General features: G+C 43.0%; 1 long non-coding RNA gene across 2 annotated transcripts in view; it reads right to left on the bottom strand.

The window, feature by feature from the left end:
- Window positions 1-12702, bottom strand: part of LOC144754933 (uncharacterized) — a 39877-nt gene extending 27175 nt beyond the window's left edge. Inside the window, exons 1-3 of one of the 2 annotated variants that reach the window (XR_013594802.1) lie at window positions 12545-12702; window positions 4365-4451; window positions 860-1014 (exon numbers count right to left, since the gene is read on the bottom strand). This is a non-coding gene — a long non-coding RNA (uncharacterized LOC144754933). Of the gene's footprint in view, window positions 1-859; window positions 1015-4364; window positions 4452-12544 lie in introns of those variants that run through there. The other variant, XR_013594803.1, reaches the window with a different exon arrangement.
- Between the last annotated feature and the right edge of the window lie 8045 nt (window positions 12703-20747).

Genomic DNA, 20747 nt, shown 5'->3' with positions numbered 1-20747 from the left:
TTGGTCCAGATGCAGTCGAACTTGCAGGAGTGGCAGGCGAAGGGTCCGTGGGTGTGTCCTGGGGCGGCTTGGTAGCAGTCTGGGAGACGGCCGGGGTTGAGTGCAGAGAGGGTGGCGGCGTCGTAAGATAAGCGGGTGGAGTGGATTTGGCGGGGGGCAGGGGGTCTGGCGCTGGGCGCGGTCCAGGCGCGGACGGGCGTAGACGGGCTTACCTTTGGCGCACCTTCGGCGCGCATGGGGCGCGACCGCTGCGCGTGAACGCTGCGCGCAATAGCATCTGTCATAGGAGGGTAGTGGAGGGGGGAGGGGCGAGGGAGGAGCAGCTGGGAGGCGTGAGCGGGGTGGAGATCCGGGCAGGGAGGCACGACAACAACAACAAAATGGCAGACAGCCTAAAGCGAAACAGGATTCAAATGCGATGCAAATGGCAGTGGCACCGGCACAATCAGGCACACACCAAATCTACAGGCAGTGCAGCACAATTGAAAGCACAGCAACAGCGCACTTTGGCAATCTAGCGCTACGATATAAAAATGAATTCAATGAATAAACAATCAAGGCAATCTAGCTCTACTATGAAAATGTGCAAATTAATCATGCAATAACAGCAGTCTGGCGGTGAAGCGCTACGATACCAGGCTGCAAGCAGGGCGGGGAGCAGCGTGGGGAGCGACCGCTTCTGTTGGGAACAGGACGGTCAAAATCCGAGTTTCACATAGTACTCAATGAATTATCAGATTATTTATGAGACAATGACAGACAAAATAACTTTTCATAATTTAACATTTTACTGCAGTCTCATTCAAATGGCATTATTCTGTATACATCATAGTACATAATGGCACAAGAAGGCTTGCAGTGCAATCAGAATCAATTTTATTTCCGGTTTTTCTTCTTAATCACAGGGAGTGGAAGGTAGACGTATAACATGGGAGCTGGTGCATGTATTCTCAGGTCAGCACTTCCTGCCACCTTTTACTGACTGCTGGTCCTGGCAAACGGGAGCACATGGGGCTGTTGAAGAAGAAAGTGAACATTACTGACTGATTTATATGACAAGTCATGTGCAGAAATGTGATTTCAGAGCAAAAATAGAAGAAAAGGATTCACTGACACATTTATTTGAGTGAGGAGAGGGTACTTATTTCTTCAAAGGAAGACGATAAATGGACAATATCTGACTAAGGTGTTTTACAGAACATTATAATTTGAACACTCAGGATCATGGACCCGTGTTGCTATAGATGGCCGCTAACCGCAGCTTCAGGTACAAAATAATGTGCAAAAATGGTGCTCCTGTCACATCTTGTGTATCATCTTTCAACATAGATCGCCGGGCCACTAAGCTGACACTTTGAGGTGCCAAATTTGAATGTTTAGTGTGCTATAGGGTTACCATCGTCAAATAAGTCAAACATGGTGTCCCCATCTAAACATGTGTGTACTTTTGTGGATATTGAATATTAGTTAGCTCCTTCTGCATTTTTCATGAGGCTTTATGTATCATTGAAGCAGTACTGACAATATTACCCAGAGCTGCTCCTCTTCCATGCTACATTGTACTATTAAAAGGTGGTGAACACAAACAGGATATCTGAGAGGTGTGTTTATTTTGGGTCAAAACTCTCAAATCAGTCATGTCGCGTATCTTTATAAAACCAACCCAGCTCACAGACCAACCTTGAGTAGCAAATCTCAACAGCAGCATCTGGTGAAATCTCAAAAGCACCAGAGCCCTGCAAAAGATGAGCCAGCTGAAAGTTTTCAATGTCATTAGAAAACCTTCTATCATTTTTCTGCCAAATAAAGATTCCTTCTCCCTCCTGGAGCTTTTTATTCTGATGGTGTCTGCTTACCCCCTGTGGTTCATATGTATTAAACTTTGAATCTGTTTTACTGGATTCAGTCTCTTGGTTTGAACAATTTGACGCATCCACCCAGGCTGACCACGTGTACTCACAGGTCAGCTTAGTTTGGACTGCTTACCCTGTCTGCATTGGTTAGCGCTGACCAGTGGTTGGCAGGGGAAATCACAGTTGTTAATGTATGGGATTCTACCTTGATTACCCACCTACAGTGGGTCATTCAGAGATCCAGGGGAGACAGTAGACTACGCCCACCAGAGTCCTAGTTTGGGGCCCAATATCCTGTTGCTCTGATGTCAGAGCAGTGAAGAACCAGATTTCAAAACTAGTGTTCATGCTACTGGCTCTAAAGTAGAGCCATACACAACATTTCAAAATGGAGAGTAGAAACTGATTAAGAATCAAAATATCCATGAGTCATTTCAGAAAATGTGTGATATGGACACAATATCCACCAAAACCTGGGCTGTATGTTTTTTTGCCAAAGATAAGATGTGTGAAAAAAAAATGTAATTCAATTTTTTTCAAAAGTGATTCTCCCTCCATCTATAGGGACTAGGCTCTAAATTCGAGCAAATAGGGAATTTGGACTCAGATTCACAAATCTTTAGTGCAAAGCAGAGCAGCATCCAAAGTTGCTATTCTGCGTTGCACAAGAGGGAAAATACAGGGCAGTGCCATATCTCTAAAGGTCAGTCTGCTGCTGGTGTTATCCCCTGTGCTGGGCTTAAATGGGGCAGCCTTGATCGACACAGAGCTTCGCACAGATGCAGAGGTGAGTGTGTACTGTCCAGCAAAGGATCTGTTCTGAAGACAAACATTTCCTGTACATATTCCTATGCATAGACAAACTCAGACAGTTCTCACACAATGGATGCCTGGTGTGCACTGCATCACACATGCATGTGCCTTTTTTGAGAAAGGAACACATTTCTCCTTATTTGCACCTGCTTGAAGTAGGCGTTTATGACACTATGTCCTGTCTGGTTATTTTAGTAGACTGGCCATTCAATCAAAACCTATGAGTACTTGTGTTGATCTGATCCAGTAACATCTCTTTGACACTAAACCACATAAAGTAGTTTTTGCAGAATGAAAAGTGCACCTTTCCCTTGCAAAACACCTTTTGTAAGAGATAGAAGGTAGTAGGCACAGCTTTGGGTCATGCTAGAGCCTGCCTAAAGTCTTAATAAACCTGAGGCTTGATGTTCTTGGGTAACCTTTTTCAATGGGCAACACGCCATGCTCTGAAGATGTTAATAGTCGTCCATTATAATGCTGGAAAGAGACAGAAAGGATCAGTCACCGAAGTCCATCCTGGATGACAGAAATGTGACACCTACATCTGCTCTTTTCGGGAAGACCAAGATTTAACGGATCCTACCTACGCTCATCGCCGTTCCGAACTGTGCAGTGAGGTCAACAATCATGCCATAAGAATTCTTAAGTCTGAAGCTGGACCTACATGTTGTGAATAAGGCGCACATTCTGAAGGGATAGTTTGGTGCTGGAACAAGCCTCCATAACCAGCCATCAGTCGATTCACGGGAAGAGCCTCATTCAATTGGCTCCTGCACTGACGTGTCACACAGGAAGTAACAGGACCTTTCCAACCATACCAGTCTCTTTGCTGCAAGGGTGTGAACCACTTGTATGTCGCTTTTATTTCTCACTGAAAGACCAATCTACATATGTCTACAGTGCTCCTGATCTGCAGTATTGTCGCTAAAACTACAGATGCTTCTTTAGTCGCACTTTACAGCATTCACCTTACAACCTTAGGGGCCTATTTATTTGCCCCTTGCAAAACGTTTTCACCCCGTTGCATCACTTTTTGTGATGCAGCGGCAGAGTAAATAATAGGCCACGTCGTGCTATATTTACAGAGTGATGTATCTAGGCAGATGTGTCACTTTGTAAACCCTTGCGCCACATTACCTGCGTCAGATATAATGTATGCAGGTTTGGCGTTCCCTGGCAAGAAAGACTCGTAAAAATAGCGCAGTGAAATCTATCAGATTTCACTGCGCCACTTCTAGGATGCCACTGCGTCAAAACCTTACACCTGCCTCATAGCAGGTGTAAGGGTGACACAGTGCAATCGTTGTAGGCCTCCCCCATGCATCACTGGAGTTGTGTCATGCTTCCGACACAACTGCAGCAATGCATGAGTTTTCCATAAAGATACGTCAGGATTTCTGAAGCATCTGTCAATCCTTGCGACTTGGATTGCCGTACAGTAAATACGGCGCATCTATGGTGGCGTAAGGAGGGCACAGAGAAAAGTGTCACTGTTTTATCGCAGCGATGCAACACCTCAAAAAAATTGGGCCCTTAATGTTAGCATGGCTTTGGAATTGGTCTTACCGCCATATTATGCTTTTGAAAACTGAAAAGAGATCTTTATAAATAATAGACTCATCCTAAAAAAGACTAGCAATATGAAAGCAGTTACATATTGCTAAATAACAATGGTCGTCTTCATGAAATGAAACTCACCTGGCTCACACTGGGGCTCACACTGGGGCTTACACTGAGGCTCACATTGAGGGACAGGGTCCTGACACAGCACCACTGGGGCACATGCTGAAAAGGAAGACAAGGGTGCACATTACTAACTCATACATAACATACGGTAGAGTGCATCTCTAATCCTCATTGACAAACCTAGCAGTCTTACATTAGACAGAGGCTACTGAGACACACAGGGGCCCATTCACAAACCTGCTGGGTTGTCTACATCATGATATAAGTTCATAGGATCGACCTACAAAAATATCGCATCTGCTATTTCACAAAGTATATAGTTACTATTTTGATTTTTTTTATCTAACTTACTTTGTGATTTGATGGTTAGATCAATGTAGTGGATGGGATATTGTTGTCATGTGATATAAAGCATGTGATATAGAAATAGTATACCCTCTACGACACACACTGAATAAAGACTATTAGTGGTTTGGAAAACAGTCGACTAAAGATTGCCAAGTAAACAGACATAATTTTATTCAATATAAGGAGCTAATAAAAGGGGTCATTTTTCAAAGTAATAATACATCGAAGAGGAGTTCGACCAAAGTCTGCAGAGTGATTTACATCGTTTTTTTTCAGGCATAAGTTTGGCCCACTAGTATAATGTCTAACTCGTGCCGGAAAAGAAAAAGAGGTGAAGAAACTATCGAAATTTTGAAAGCAGGAGTTACTTAAATAGAAATTTAAAACAAATAAAGGGGCATATTATCAAGGGGGTTTATCTCCGCTTTTTTGGCTTTAAAAGCCAAGAAAGCGGAGATAAAATTATCTCCCTATTACCAAGCTGTCGCTAACACCAGTTAGTGACAGCTAATAGGAGATAGCGACCATCTTGGGCCCCGCTTTGCATGTCAGTGATATTTATCACTAATGACATGCAAAGTGGGCGTGCCAAGATGTTAGCGACTGGAAACAGTCGCTAACATCGCTATCTCCTATTACCAACTTTTGGAGATATTCGCGCTAAGCGCGAATATCTCCAAAAGCTAACACCTGCCCTGAGCAGTTCTTCACCATGTTATCCAATGGGAGGTGGATAACATGGCTAAGAGCATTTGCTCGATAATGCATGAATATCGCTGACTTTTCAGCGATATTCATGCATTGCGGCCGTTTTTTATCGCATTTGCGATAAACCTTGCTAATAGCAAGGTTTATCTGCGATAAAAATCGCCGATGTGCGGCGATAATTTTTGTCTCTAAACAAGTTAGAGACAAAAATTATCGCTAGTTGTTGGTAATATGCCCCAAAGTTCTTAAAAGAACGCCAATGCCCGTCCTGAAATGGTCCAACAAACGCATGAACACATAAACATTGATGAAAACAAGCGTATTTCAGCTATGACTGTCAGCGTCATGTACTTACGCACATACATGCACAGTTTACACCTGCGCGGGCATTAACTGTTTATGAATCCATCAAATGCCATCGCAATGTGTGTGGAATTCATACAATTCTTTTCCAGCACCCTCATTAGTATTTACATATTCTATGATGTGACTGGGGCATGTTCATTCACAGAACCAGTATGAACAGATTGTCTGTTGTCATCAGCTTGGCTGTGGAACAGGTTCCAACCGGAAGCGCTACTGCTGAAAGAGTCAATATTTTAGATTACCCAGAAGATCTCCCTATAATTTTGCTCTCATTGCTCCTGTAGGAGGAAGCTTCATGACCTCTATGTAAGGGATGGCAACATTTGAATGAAAAAATATAAATCGGTCAAGATAACTTTCCCCACATTTCACTTTAGCAAAACATGTAATCAAGTTATTGCTGTTGTTGGTGGTGTTGAAGGCAGATGGTGGCTGGGCCGGTTTGCAGCCATTATCCCGCATTTTTTATCCCATTTTTTCAAAACGCATGTGCATTTATCACGCATGCCTTTACAACGAATTACGTTTTAAAGGCATGTATGGTAAATGCACATGTGTTGTGAAAACCACGATGACGAGAGAGGTAAGTGGGCCTGGGTTAATTTTTTCGTGGGTTAGTGATTGTGTAGTGTAGTGTTGTGTAGTGTAGTGTAGTGTTAGTGTAGTGTAGAGTTGTGGTGGTTGTTTAGTGTAGGGTCCTGCTGGGTGAAGTGTTATAGGGTTTAGGGTAGTGTTGTAGTGTTTGTGTAGTGTAGGGTCATGCTGGGGGTAGTGTTTTAGGGTTTAGGGTAGTGTTGTAGTGTTTGCGTAGTGTAGGGTCATGCTGAGGGTACTGTTTTTGGTTTTATGGTATTGTTGTAGTGTTTGCGTAGTGTAGGGTCATGCTGGGGGTAGTGTTTTAGGGTTTAGGGTAGTGTTGTAGTGTTTGCATAGTGTAGGGTCATGCTGGGGGTAGTGTTTTAGGGTTTAGGGTAGTGTTGTAGTGTTTGCGTAGTGTAGGGTCATGCTGGGGGAAGTGTTTTAGGGTTTAGGGTAGTGTTGTAGTGTTTGCGTAGTGTAGGGTCATGCTGGGGTAGTGTTTTTGGGTTTAGGGTAGTGTTGTAGTGTTTGCGTAGTGTAGGGTCATGCTGGGGGTAGTGTTTTAGGGTTTAGGGTAGTGTTGTAGTGTTTCCGTAGTGTAGGGTCATGCTGGGGTGTAGTGTTTAGGGTTTTGGGTAGTGTTGTAGTGTAGGGTCATGCAGGGGTAGTGTTTTAGGGTTTAGGATAGTGTTGTAGTGTTTGTGTAGTGTAGGGTCATGCTGGGGTGTAGTGTTTTAGAGTTTAGGGTAGTGTTGTAGTGTTTGTGTATTGTAGGGTCATGCTGGGGTGTAGTGGTTTAGGGTTTAGGGTTGTGTTGTAGTGTTTGTGTAGTGTAGGGTCATGCTGGGGTGTAGTGGTTTAGGGTTTAGGGTAGTGTTGTAGTGTTTGTGTAGTGTAGGGTCATGCTCGGGTGTAGTGGTTTAGGGTTTGGGTAGTGTTGTAGTGTAGGGTCATGCTGGGGGTAGTGTTTTAGGGTTTAGGGGGTGTAGTGGTTTAGTGTAGTATTGTAGTGTTTGTGTAGGGTCATGCTGGGGGTAGTGTATTAACCACTTGGCTGCTAAGGGTGGTCGATGAGCTTCATTGACTTTCCATTGAAATCAATGGAAAGTCCATGACGAGTTACCCTTGTCATTAGCGCTGAAGGGGTTAAGGTACTGTTGTAGTGTTTGTGTAGGGAAGTAAAGTGCTTTATGGTAGTGTTGGGGGGTCGTGCTGGATAGTGTAAACATAGAAAAAGGACTGTGTGTCAAGGGTGGGTGGTGCAGGGGTACTACATCAGAGTGTAGGGTAGTGTAGGGTAGGGTAGTGTACTTTTACTTACCTTTACAACTTTTACAACGAGTATACCTTTAATATGCATGCCTTTACGTTGTAAAGGCATGCGTGCTAAAGGCATATTCGTTCTAAAAGTTTTCGTTCTTTTAATTTGCGGCCTAATAGTACATCCGGGATTATTTTTGCGGACTGATGGTATGCGGGCTGTTTGTCTGCGGGATAACGTCATATATTCGGCTGGGCCACACTAAGTAGGACAATATAGAAAAATTTTACTGAAAATAAACCCTCATTGTGAAGCAGGTGGTGGCCCCATTCTTTATGGGTCCAGATCCTAATTCCAGTGTATCTTTCACTCATGTTGTATGCAGATATTTCAGAAATCAAAATTGTCAAAATGATTTTGGTCTATAGGTTGTGAGCTTTAAGGCTAGTAATGTACCAAACTGGGAAATCTGTGAGACTCTAAAAGACTAGTGTGGCTGAAAAGCATGAAAAGTTGGAAATAATTAAATCACTTGTTAGGTGAACCTGCCATACTATGGACTCCATTCCAGTCTTAAACGACTTAAAGAGGCAGTTATTGGTATTGTTATTGTTAATTTTGACTTGTAGAGCACTTAATATCTGCAGGTCTCTAAGCGCTGCAAGAAGATCAGCGGAAGTTCCAAGGGGGAGTTGTAACCCAGAGGGGAGTGTTATGCCCAGGCTTCTGTAAATAGTAGGGTCTTAAGATTCTTCCAGAATGGAAGGAGGCAGCTTTCGGAGCGGAGCTGACCAGGCAGCCTGTTCCAAAGTTGCAAAACACACAAGGTCATGGACGGAATGTTGCACATTGGCAAAACATTCACCCCCAGTCACAGATCTGGGTTTAATCCATCGTTATTTTGCTCACCACGCCACCCCAGTTCAGACATGGCCATATGCAAATCAGTCTTGACCCTGTGCCTCATGGGAACAGTCCAGCCCAAACTGCCAAGCCATGTCTTCCCTGTACTGGAATCAAGCATCCTAGGACTGGTTTCTGGCTATCAGCCGTCATCAGCCAGGATAGCTTGACTCCAGTGGCGTAGTGAGCATGGGACCCACGACAGGGCATACCCTTCCACATAGGGCGAACAGCAAAACACACAAGGTGATGGACGGAATATTGCACATTGGCAAAACATTCACCCCCAGTCACCGATCTGGGTTTAATCCATCGTTATTTTGCTCACCACGCCACCCCAGTTCAGACATGGCCATATGCAAATCATAAGGACCGAGAAGGCACGGCCGCCTTTAGTGGTGTCGTTGAATTGTGGGCATTTTAGAAGGCCCTCCACGGAGGACCTTAGTGAGCGGCACGGGCGTATTTCTCCAGGCGATCCTTGATGTAACTGGGTGCCTGTCCAAATAGGGCCTTGTGTGTAATCCAGAGGCCTTTGAATTTAGCCCTCTGCTTGATGGGTAGCCAGAGTAGTTGTTGCAGTAGGGGTGATGCCCGAGTGTGCCTAGGAGAGTTTCCTAAACTGCCTGAATAGGTACACACAAGTTCCGAACATGGTGGAGACTTGATTGGCCAATGAGAGATTGGTATTCTTTCCAGGAGTTGGGAATGGTTAACCGTGTCGAACGCTGCAGACAGGTCTAGGAGGACTAGGACACATGGCTTCTTGTTGTCTGCTGTGATCCTGATTTCATCAAGTACTGACAACATCACCAACTCGGTACTACGGTGAGCTCTGAAGCCAGCCTGCCTGTCTCCAAGGAGTTGGTGGACCTCCATAAACCTGGATAGAGTTTGCAGGACATATTTTTCCACGATTTTGTCCAGGAAAGGGAGTTGGGATATGGGTCTGTATTTTTTCATATTGGAAGTATCAGCTCCTGTTTTCTTGAGTAGGGAGATTACTCTTGCTTCTTTAAAATTCCTGGGGACCTTCCCTGTTTCCAGCGAGAGGTTCAACATGGTGAGGATTGCTCCCTCCATCGTTGGAAGCACAAGTTTAAACATCCTAGGTGGGCAGGGAAATGCGGGTGAGCCAGATTTGATTTTGGTTGCAATGCGTCGCAGGGTCTCTCGATCGAGAGTTTGAAAGGAAGAGATCAGCTCTACCCTATTTCCCCGTGTCTCCGCCTCTACATTGAGGAGTTGCTTAAAGGGGGATTTGTCTATGTCAGCCAGGATATCTTGTACTTTATCGAAGAAGTGGGATAAGAATGTATTATATTGTTCCTGGCTGGACGGTACATCCAGCAACTGTTTTTGACTCAGTTCTTAGAGGATTTTAAATGTTTCCTTTTGTTTGTTCGTTGCCACCAAGATCCTATTTTCATATTATTTGGCTTTCCTGCTTTTTTATAAGTGGGGACTTTTGCCATGTAATCTACGAGAGCCTGTGGCTCATAAGCTTTGCGTCACAGTCTTTCGTGGTGCTTCAGAGACCTAAGCTCTTCTTTGAACAAAGGTGCGCCCTTGCCCTTGTTTCCAGTTTTTATTTTCTTGACTGGGGCTAATTCATTAATGGCAGATGTTAGCTGACTGGAGATGGATTCAGTCCACTCTTCAATATCAGCTGTCTCTGGCCTACTGACGGGGTTTTCTCGAAGTGTGCTCTCTAAGCTGGGACCCTCGATTTTATTCCAACTTCGTACTAGTTTCCAGTTGGGTAGCGGGCGTAAATCGTGCTTAGCTAGGGGGAGTAGAAGATTAATAAAATAATGGTCTGACCACTCACAGAGAATAGTATCTACTAGGTTCACTAATGGGAGATTTGCCCAAACCAGGTTTAAGGTGTGTCCCTTCTTGTGGGTAGGGGTCGTTACTAGCTGTTTCATCCTAAGAGTGGTAAGCGTATCATCTAGCTGTCGGGCCCTTGCCCCTCGGGGTTGTTGGTCCCAGTGGTAGTTAAAGTCTCCTGTAAGGTTTCGGAAATTCTCCTGATTTCCCTATTGCTCAATCTGCTCTGGCAGGTGAAGTGAGCCTACAACCATAAAGCATTACAGTGACACAGAAAGGCATGCCCGTAGTAACCAATTGACCATGGCTTTGATCACAAATCTTTGGCTTTGCCTTGATTACAACTTGTTCTTCAAATGCTGCCTATTAGATCATCAGGTAACCTCGCTGTTGATTCTGACACAGTTTAAAAAATATCAAACATGGACTTCACTAGTCTCCTCTATTTTTACTGGCAAGCTTCTTGGTGCTAGTTTTGATCTCTGTAGATTATTCTTCTGTTTATCGTAATGAAATAAATAAGCATGCTGTCTACAGATGTTGGGTCTTATAATGACATTTAACCACATGAGCGCTAGCGAAATTCCCCTCCTGTGCTCTTCTTTACAAAAACCCATTATTCATGACGAGCTGGGCTCGTCATGAGCGTAGCAGGAGGCTACCTCATGACGAGCCCAGCTCGTCATGAGCGTCGAAGGGGTTAAGTATCGTATAACATCAAAAGGTTCAATTGGTATGTGAGAGTACAATCACTGTGTCTAGCTTTCTGCACATTTTGCCAAATTTAGTTTCGGTGAGGCAAATTGAGAATGATACACACTGTAAAAAGAACAACACAAGGAAGCATACATAAATTCTATTGAATTCAACATGATGATTGGGGAGCTGGTAACCCCAACACTTTGACAGAAAATTTAAAAAGAGCGAAAGTAAAGGTAATGCCATGTAATCATAAATTAAGAGAAAGTTGTATGATGAGACTGAATTGAGGATATTAGCATTTCTTTTTCTAGATGCATATTGTTGCTTTTGAATTGACATACAATATGGTCCTTGATCCTTTGCTTCAAGCATTGATAATAAGGAGCCAGACGAAAGAGACAACTGGGAATATGTACAAGAAAATGTCGGAGCGTGGTGTAATGCCAAATTTGACAACGCCGCGCTCCGACTTTTTCAAAATGCAGAGATGTGCTGTATTTACAAAAATATGGTGCACCCTTGTGTTTACCCTAGTACTGGCTCTAAAAAAGCTGCTTAGTGCCAGAGCAGGCACCGTTGTGTCATGTTGCTAGGTCTGCCTGCACTGCAGGGGCGATTGTTTATGTGCAAGAAGGGACATCTTAATGCACATAAACAATCTCTAAAGGTAATTTGCTGAGAAAGAGCAAAGTACTAGGAGACATTAATAATTTCACCTGGTATCGGCACCCTAAGACCAGGTTTTACCTGGCCTTAGCTTTTGGCGCTGCCTTGTTTTTTAGGTCTGCCAAAGAAGTTCTGGTTTTTGAGCTTGGGTGCTTAGTCCATTTCGCTTTCCACAACAGCTTAACTGGAAACCTTTCAAAGTATGAAAGACATGGGTAGTGCCCAGTTAATTACAATACCTAAAATATTGCCCTCATACTTAATCAATCTCCTGTAACTTTTTGAAAACTATACTATCTTCTGAATTTTGAAACATGTGTTGCTCATATATAGCATTGTGAGTGAAGAGTTGAAAGAAAGGGTTGCAAGCACTTAACAGCGGTGATTGGCCTGATGAATTGATATTACAATTATAGCACAATCCTAGTAAAGCTACTAAACAGAAATTTTAAAAACATGACAGTTAAAAATACTACCAGTCACATCAAGTCTGCAAGGTCTGCACAGATTTTACTTAAGGTTTTGCAATTGTTACAGTGAAAATATTACAACCTTGTCATTTGTTTGGAGATTGTATGTTACAAGCATGCCCCATCTTATGTTTCATCTCACATTTATACCATATTTATGCAATCTCTCGTGGATCACATAAGATGGCAATTAGCAAACTAATTTCAGCGCAGAACATATAGGATCACAACATTTGAAAAGTTAGAAAGTTAGGTTGGCCATATTGTGCTTGCCTGCAGCTATTTCATGTTCCCATCTTTCTCCCATTTAATCTGCCCTTGTATATCATTTGTCTAAGTAAGAACTAATTACTTACGGTCTTGGCATTTCTCCACGACTTTAACATCTTGGCACTGTGCCTTCTGAGTTTCTCTGCATCCTCCCTTGGCAGACATGGTCGTCTCTTACACCTGTGTCAGACTCAGTCACACGGGAAAATATTGGAAGAGTCACTTCGATCTGTGCCCGGCCTAATCGAAGATGAGACTTATATACACCGGTGACCTGCCCCTTCCGCTTGTTGAGCAACATTATCAGTCATATTTTCACACCCATAATTTTTATCATATCTCCAGAGGAAGTTCATGTTTAATTGGTTTGTTTTCCTGCATGAGGGCAGAGTGTTGGGCTTTATAATCTCGCAAGATATTTCACAATTATGCCGCACTGTTCCTATTTTTTGAGGTGTGTCTTTTAAGGTTTGCTGATCAATCATTACTAGTATATGTTAATTATTTGGATACATACCATTGGGCAGAAGATTATTCTGAATTTTCATACCAAGCATATCTAGGAGAGTGATACTTATTTGACCTCTGATTTCACTACTCTTTCCTTACTTCCTCTTTGAGTGTGAAATTCCTTTAGTTCAACACAACTAGCACACTAATCCTTGAAGCCCATGGAATGCATTGTTTAGTTATGGGAGCATAATTGTAAATGACTTTCTCACCTGTCAGTTGGCTGTGGTATTTCCTCTGAATTAAAATTATTTCTCCACTTAGCTACGTGGCAATATTTTTCAGTGAGTGCTTGGACAGTAGTCTCCTCTGAGATTGCTGTTCTTTTCCACTTTAGTGCACTTTTCCTTATGGGTTTCCTAGTCCCAATGGGCTCCCAGTGTAGTGATCCTCAAACTATGAGGAAACATCAAAACCCTCGGCTTCCCTGTGCACAGCCTTTATGCCAAAGGGGTGTGAATCCTAAACCAACAGACATTCTATCTTCACCCCATGCATCTTTGTTCACCAAGCTGGTTGAAGTCATCCTGTTCTGAGATGGCATCTCCCAACTCTGCACATGAAGGTAGACTCAAGATCCAGGATGGGACACACTTCAGGGCAAAAAACAGAGCTTGAAAAACATCACCTTCTATTTGGAGCATGCTTCCTGGCTATGTTGGTATTAGAGATCAGCAGTATGTGTCTAGTCCATGGAGAGGATAGGAAGAATGATGGTTAATGTCCTTACACAACACAATCCACTTTCCAACTCTTAGTCCTCCTTAGAACCGGCACCCACCCAACCTAACTTTTATCACTGCGGGAAGAGATCACCAGAGTAGCCCTTTTTTTTCACCAGAAACCCCCTCCATTATCAGGGGAAAGAGGAAGCCCATGTTTCTAGGGCCTGCCACCAAATCCATCACTGGTGGTAGGGAACCTCTGGACCAGGCCTCTACCATCATATGGCATGCCCTCCACCAGTGGTGGCAGGCATCTGCAAAGGAGAAAGGTCTTGGATCAGGCCTCTGTCCCCACAATTCCATCCACATTTACAGTCCGAGGCAGGAGGTTCTTGGACACTATTTTAGCCAAATGCTTCTATATGGTGAAACGCCCCCTGAATCACACTTGACCTTTAGCCCCACCCAGCAGACCAGTGTGAACCTTTTAGGGGCCTCTTCCCAAAACATTTCTGTAAATAGTGCTTAACAATAGTTGCAAATGTGTATCTGTGCTATAAATACATGGTCTTACTGTTATCCACTTTAATAATACTCAATGCATCAAAGTTGAAAGTATGAAAGCCTGAGCTAGACTTACCAATCATTAATACTCCTCCACAACTACCCCCCTTGAAAAGTAGTCAGTTGCAGTGAAGATTCAGTGACATGGGAGGCTGATTTCCAATTAACAGTACCAGCCTTTCAGGAGCATCATCTGACAGGCTGTGATGAAAGGAGTTTGCAGACAAGGGACTGATGCAGGAGAAATGAGCTTTGGTGAGAGTGGACAAAGGAAGGATACAAGGTCAATGAAAGCTGGAGGTGGGCAGTTATTGGACACATGAGATAGAAGTGCAATGAGGGAACAGATGGGGAAGTGAGTAGTGCTGGGCTTTATTTCCAAAGCATCGCTGGCAAAAATGCTCAAACCATCTTCCCCTTTGATCTTTCGCTTTCCACCCCTTTATCTCTCTCTTTCTCCTTCCTTATCTTCACTTCTCTCTCTCTTCTATGTCTCTGATTGCTTGGACTCTCTGACCCTCTTTCCCTCTCTCTAGAAGATAGGGAAGCTGGAGAAGCTGTAGAAAGTGACAGAAGCTCCAGCAGAGGCACTGGGACTCCAATTGTCGCCAACCCACCGGGACATGCCGGGTGGAATAAAAGGCCAGTTTGACTGAGAACTGATAGACCATGGCTCTTTGTTCGAGTTTTTCCCCAATGACATTTGGATTAATTGTTCCAATCTTCGTTAATTTTTACTTCGTCAGAGCTTTTCTTCGAGTTCTCTGAAAGCATCAAACCCTCCTTGGCCCAGAGCGCCTTTCCTGCTTTTTCTTGTGTCCTCAGCTGCAAACGCTCCATAGAGCCGGAGCTCTCCTCTGCAGAAAAGAGAAGGAATCCTTTGGCAGCTCCGCTTTAAAACCAGCGTTCGGGGAAGGAACGCACAGGAAAAAGCTCTGGGGCAATGGAACAGGAGTGAAGAATCAGAAAAATAGCAAACCCGAGCCAGCATGAGACCCTAGCTCGGGGAGAAAAGACGAAGAGGTTGCTCCCATAATTGTGAATACCATACAGCATTCGGGTCCATACCTGAAGTGTGCGTGTCTCAATGGTTGAGGGATGGAATATTGTCACAAGTACTTAGCTTTGTTGGATTCAGGAGCAACGGGTAACTTCATTGACAGGACATACGCCAAAGACCTTGGAGTGCCTTGTTAAAAGAAACAGGTACCCGAAGCGGTGAAGGCAGAAGACGGAACAGCGTTTACATCAGGACCCGTCAGATACCATACACAACCTATAGTCATGTAGTTCGGGAAGGAACACTATGAGAGAATACAGTTCGACCTGATACATGTGCCGCACTTCGGTTGATTCTTGGTATGCAATGGTTCATGCTGCATGACCCCACTGTAGGATGGGCCAGTCGTGGAGTCCCCTTTTTGCAGAGAACATTGTACTAAGAACCAAACAGTGGTGCCCCAACCATTGGATTCCCAAGCACATGTTCTGTCAGTTGGATGTGAAGACCAGGTACTATGTTGTTTTACATATTTACCTCCCAGGTCTGACTGTTTCCGCTCTGTATTCAATAAACAGGAAGCAAGTGGCCTCCTTCCCCATAGGGAGCATGATTGCCAGATTGAACTGACTCCAGGAGGAGCAATCCCGTGTAGTCGTACTTACGCTTTGACAGAACCGGAGACTCATCATTTCAGGGACTACCTGGACGAAAACCTAGCCAATGGTTTCTTACGTCCTTCATCTTCCCCTGCTTTCTCTCCTTCATTCTGAATAAGGAAGGCGAGTTGAGGATCTGCATTGACTACAGAGCTATTAACAGAGTCACCATAAAAAAGATACCCCTTGCCTCGTATTTTGGTTATATTGGATAAGCTGAATGGATCAACTATCTTTACGAAGCTGGATCTCTGTGGCGCCTATCAGCTGGTGAGAATGAAACAGGCGGATGAGTGGAAGATGGCATTCCGAACGAAGTTTGGACTCTTCGACTACCAGGTTATGCCCTTCGGCCTATGTAATGCTCCAACGGTGTTTCAGTACTTTATGGATGAAGTGCTTCGTGGACTCCTAGACATATGCAGTCACAGTAACCACTCACCTGAACTCCTGGTTCTTCTTCTATGAGATGAACATACCCAAATCCCTTTAAACACCAATCGAATGACAGAGACTGATGAACTCTATAACATTCGAAGGGTCTTCCAAGGGAAATGGGAATTGGGAAACAAAGAGACAAGAGAGAGAGTCTTGTTCTGCTGATGTCTTTTGATACTTCGTGTTGATTTGTTCTTCTCTAGCGTGTTCTGTCATTTACACCCTCAGAAGAACTGCTAAGACATAATAAACACAACAGCTTAATTACTAAAGACTCTTCCTTTATGCAACACCTATGATCTGAACCTGCTTTTACAAAGTTTACCTAGAAATCTCTTTCTCTGCACCCCAGGTAGAAGTGTAACATCAAAGGCTGATGTGTTGCTTAACTTGACTCTCTTGTCCTGCAATATTGAAACCAACATTTAAATGTAACTTCAATTATACACACACAAATAACTTATTTGAAGATTTGCTGTATCCTTGTACTCAGATTTTACCTTTGTATTGTGGTAATTCTTCTTACCATGTTTAGTATGCAAATGTCCAAAGTTTTACATAGCCATAAGTACTGTTATAATCCGTTTTTAGGAACTGCGCTTTAACAGTCAATCGGTTCCTTTATCCAAAAGTACTGTTCGAAATTCCAAAGGTAAATATCGCCGCATTCAAAATACTATCTCTGTATGTCAAAAAACTAAACACAATGTTTGCGCAATACCTTATCTGTTTGCTTTTCTTCTGTTTTTCTTTGTAGGTTCCCCAGCAACGCGAGACACGGAAGCCAGGGTTGGTCTAGGTTGGCCCACTGAAGTCCAGGATTTCTCAAGAACGGGCCCCGGGAAGTGACGACGTTGAAAACAGGAAGTGAGGAGACGAAGGACGAATTCCACTCGGAGATGGCTCAGACGCGCAGTCCGAATCGACGGGATTACAGGTAAGATCCTATGCTGACGAGACTAAGCACCGAGCACTGGCGCGAGCGGCTTAAATAGGTTCCTGCTGCCGCGTGCGCCTCGTGCTTTAATCGGCACGTGTCAACAGTCAAATACGCGCCTTAGAATACAGGTGAGGGAGGAAGATTGAATAATACATCGGCCACCAGTGACAAATACAACTTTTGACATGAACACAATGTTTAACATACCTTATTGATTAACCTGACCAATTGACAACCTAATACATAAATTGGAACTCCTTGTGACAAGGCATGATTGGAATTCAAGAACACTTGGCATAATTGGTTTTGGCATGATTGGAAATCGAGGTGACCGTGACAGTACTCCCCCACAAAGGCCCCCCTACAGGTCGTGGCTTAAGTGGATTACGGGCATGACATTGTCTAACAAATCATGGGGCATTAACATTGGACGCTGGTTCCCAAGACCTCTCAGCTGCGTCATAACCTTTCCAATCAATTAGGTAATATAGTTTTCCACGCATCCTTTTAGCATCTAGGATTTGTTTTATCTCATACTCAAAATGGTCTCCTACAAGAATGGGGGGGAGGATTATCCTTAAAGAATCCTGGTTGATGAGGTTTCAATAAGGAAACATGGAAGACTGGATGTATAGGATGTTCTGGAGGTAGGGTTAGCCGAATTGAAACTGGGTTTAAAATCTCTTGGATAGGGAAGGGTCCTATGCAACGGAGTTGTAATTTTCTGGGCCCCTCCAGACTAATATTCCAGGTGGATAACCAAACTAAATCACCCTTTCTGTAAGGGGGTTCTGGATTTCTATGTTTTTCTGCCTTTTTCTTTTGTAAAGCCTTATTTTTAGCTAAGAAATGCCTGGTCTTTTCCTGAAAAAGGTGTAATTGCCTTAGTTTCTCTGATACTGCAGGTACATCTTCTTGATCTAATTTTAATTGTACTGGGATGTTTCTAGGGTGATAACCCGAGGTAGAGTAAAAAGGCGAACAACCTAAAGCAGAGTGTTCACTATTGTTATTAGCAAATTCTGCTAAAGGCAAGGCCTTGTCCCATTGAGAAGTAAATGTAGCCAAAAAACATCGTAATGATTGTTCCAAGAATTGGTTAACTTTTTCTGTTTGGCCATCAGTTTGTGGATGGAATGCTGATGACAGTGCTACTTCAATTTCCAATTTTTGACATAAGTGTCGCCAGAATTGTGAGACGAATTTCGGGCCCCTATCAGAAATAATTTTACTGGGCAGGCCATGCAATTGAACCACATTCGCAATAAATATGTCACTAAATTCCTTTGCTGAAGGTAATTTGGTCAGGGGAATAAAATGACCCATTTTTGATAATAAATCTACCGCAACTAAGATTGTTGTAAAACCATTGGATGGAGGCAAATCGGTGACAAAAGCGACACTAATTGTGTGCCATGGAACTGGTGGGACGGGTAATGGTTGTAAATACCCAACCGGAGCCATGTGCAGAGATTTATTATGAGCACAAATGGGACATTTTTTGACATAATCTTGAACGTCACTTCATAACGTATTCCACCAGAAGGATCGTGAACACATTTCAACAGTCTTATGAACCCCTAGGTGCCCTGAGAAGTTGGAATCATGATGCCATTCTATTATTTTCAGTCTCAACTCATCTGTGGGTACATACAGTTTTTTCTTATAAAAGAATAACATATCTGAAATAGAACAATTCTTTTTACGAATCCAAGAGTCAGAATCCCTGTCTTTCAAGTTTCTTCTAACTTGTTGTAAGAAGGTGTCAGATTGAGTATTAGCCACTATTCTACTGATAGGAATAACATTTTGAGCATGCTTCTTTGGATCTAGATGTTCTTTTTCATGAAGACGAGACATGGTATCTGATAACAACTGTTTTTTACCTGGTCTATAGGTTATCAAAAAATCGAATTCACTAAAGAAATGCAACCAACTCATTTGTCTGGGTGTGAGGGCTTTAATGGAAGCAAAGAACTGTAAATTCCTGTGGTCAGTGTAAATTGTAACTGTATGTTTCGCTCCTAAGAGATGATGTCTCCATTCTGCAAGAACGTCTTTTATAGCCAATAGTTCTCTTTCGGCTATTGTATAGTTCTGCTCTGCAGGTAGGAGTTTTCATGAGAAATATGCTAACGGATGTAAATGCCCTGACCCAGGATCTTTTGAGAATGCCACCGACAGCGGTTTGAGAGGCGTCCGCTTCAACAATAAAGGGTAGCTCAGGATCTGGATGTCTTAACACTGGGGCTGAAGTAAGGGCTCTCTTTAATTCTTTAAAAGCGTCGTTAGCTGCCTCATTCCATTGAAAAGTATGCCCCTTTTTTAACAGTTGTGTTATGGGCGAAACTATTTTTGAAAAGTGAATCACAAATCCAAATCGTCAGTAAAAATGTTCAAATCCTAAGAATTTTTGGACGTCTTTTACTGAAGTGGGGATTGGCCAATTAGTAATTACTTCAACTTTTTTTGGATCCATTTCTATACCTTTTGGTGAAAGTACATAGCCTAGGAATTATACTGAATGAGCATGAAACACACATTTCTCTAATTTAGCAAATAATGAGTGCTCTCTTAATATGTGAAGTACTGTCTTAACGTGTTCCACATGCTCTTCTTCATTTTTAGAAAAGATCAAAATGTCGTCTATGTAGACGATTACAAAAACATCCAGTAATTCATGAAGTACCTCGTTAATGAAATACTGAAATGCCGCCGGGGCATTACACAGCCCAAACGGCATAACAGTATATTTGAAGAGACCGAATATGGTACGGAATGCGGTTTTCCACTCATCACCTTCACGTACTCGTATAAGTGCCGCGGAGATCTAATTTTGTGTAAATAGTGGAGCCCTTAACCTGATCTAGCAAGACAGGGATTAAAGGTAAGGGGTATTGATTCTTAATTGTGGCTTTGTTGATCATGCGATAATCGATACATGCCCTCAAATCTCCTGTCTTTTTTGCTACAAAAAAAGAGGAGAAGAGACCGGGGACGTAGAATTAAATCTATCCTACAGTCATATATTCTATGAGGGGGCAATTGGGTAGCTTGAACTGGGTCAAAAACATCAGCATATTCTCTGTATCTATCAGGTAGGGTACTGTTTGAAGTGTCAGTGATAGCACAGTGTAAAGGGAATATCGATCTTTGGCTTCTTGGTAACAATGTGTTCTACAAAACATAGAATCAAGACTCACTGTTCTAAGGATCCATTCTATCTTTGGATTGTGCTTCTCAAGCCATGGTATACCTAGAATTATTCCGAATGCTGGTGTGTCAATGAGGTCAAATGTGACTTGTTCCGTGTGCCCATTTTCACAAACAAGAATCAGTGGTACTGTATGATATCGAATCAGACCTGATGATAGGACTGAGCCATCAACTGCTCTAACTGGTTCAGGTTCTTCCTTAACTTCATGTGAAATTTTTTGTTGTTTTGCTAGGTTTAAGTCAAAGAAGTTCCCTGTAGCCCCAGAATCAAGGAGAACCGGAAGAATGTGTCTTTGT

This window comes from Lissotriton helveticus, chromosome 5_1, assembly GCF_964261635.1.
Source record: "Lissotriton helveticus chromosome 5_1, aLisHel1.1, whole genome shotgun sequence".
In the NCBI taxonomy this organism is placed as follows: Eukaryota; Metazoa; Chordata; class Amphibia; order Caudata; family Salamandridae; genus Lissotriton; species Lissotriton helveticus.
Note: the sequence above shows the minus strand (reverse complement) of the source record. Positions and strands in the feature narration are given on the sequence as shown.